This window comes from Mastomys coucha, unplaced genomic scaffold (assembly GCF_008632895.1).
Source record: "Mastomys coucha isolate ucsf_1 unplaced genomic scaffold, UCSF_Mcou_1 pScaffold8, whole genome shotgun sequence".
NCBI classification, from domain to species: domain Eukaryota; kingdom Metazoa; phylum Chordata; class Mammalia; order Rodentia; family Muridae; genus Mastomys; species Mastomys coucha.
In genome coordinates, this window is record NW_022196914.1 from 55,179,373 (window position 1) to 55,180,550 (window position 1,178).

The 1,178-nt window shown below is 38.3% G+C and overlaps 1 non-coding gene across 1 annotated transcript; it reads left to right on the plus strand.

Moving 5' to 3' along the window:
• The first annotated feature begins 378 nt into the window (after nucleotides 1–378).
• On the plus strand, nucleotides 379–497 carry LOC116084066. The gene has a single exon (XR_004116028.1). It is a non-coding gene; the product is annotated as a 5S ribosomal RNA (ribosomal RNA).
• Nucleotides 498–1,178: the final 681 nt, after the last annotated feature.

Genomic DNA, 1,178 nt, shown 5'->3' on the forward strand with positions numbered 1-1,178 from the left:
AAACTTAGGATAGGTCTCTAAGAACTGGGACAAGATGGGGATCTAAGAATGAGAAAAGTTAAAAGCCACACACAATGAAACACATCGTCTACACACTTCAAGAGGAAAAGGAGTTGCTGAATTTCACAATTATGAAGACAGAGAAAGAAAGGAGAGGGAGAGAAAGAATGAATTGGATCAAAATCAAATACAGTGGTTAAAGAGTGGCAGCACGGGAAGAGCAAGGGTGACAGATTTCTCTAGCAGTGTCACCAATTGTAGGAAAGGAAAGTGGAACAATTCCTCTGCATTGCAATTTGGAAAGTGAGAGACTTGAAAATATTAGTAACCTTTGACCCAGTCATTTGTTTTCTAAGAAATAAGCTTAATGAAAATTGGGTCTATGACCATACCACCCTGAACACGCCCGATCTCATCTGATCTTGGAAGTTAAGGAGGGTTGGGCCTGGTTAGTACTTGGATGGGAGACCACCTGGGAATACCAGGTACTGTAGGCTTAGAAAAAAAGGGGTGGGGGCTGGAGAGATGGCTCAGTGGTTAAGAGCACTGGCCGCTTTTGTGAAGGTCCTAAATTCAAATCTCAGCAACCACATGGTGGCTAACAACTATCTGTAGTGAGATCTGACGCCCTCTTCTGGGATGTCTGAAGACAGCTACAGTGTACTTAGATATAATAATAAATAAATCTTTAAAAAAAAGAAAATTGGACATTAATGATCATGTTTTATCTATCAGAAATTCACTTAACAGGTTTTCCTGGTTGTTGTTCTATTATGCCATAGACCTCATTTACAGAGCACACACAAATGCTTGTACTTATCTTTAAAAATGAAAATGACACACATATCTATGTAGCCACAACAACAATATGGCTGTTGGTATCTCTGACCTAGTTTCATGTCTCTGTTCCTGATCAGGAGTGACGATTGGTCTAACTTTTGAGCAATCATTTCTTTATTTTTTCTTTGTAAGCTTGTTACTTATGTTCTACATGACAGAATTCTTTATGCTTTTGAATGGAATCCATCTAGTTATACACTGGATTTGTGTATAACTTTCTCCTTTTGCATTACATTAAATCTCCAAGACTCTTCACTGTTGATGAGTGTGGCTCCAGATCACTCATTTCTGAAGGGCAGCTCTCTATTCTATAATGAATATTTGATTTCAATGTTTTT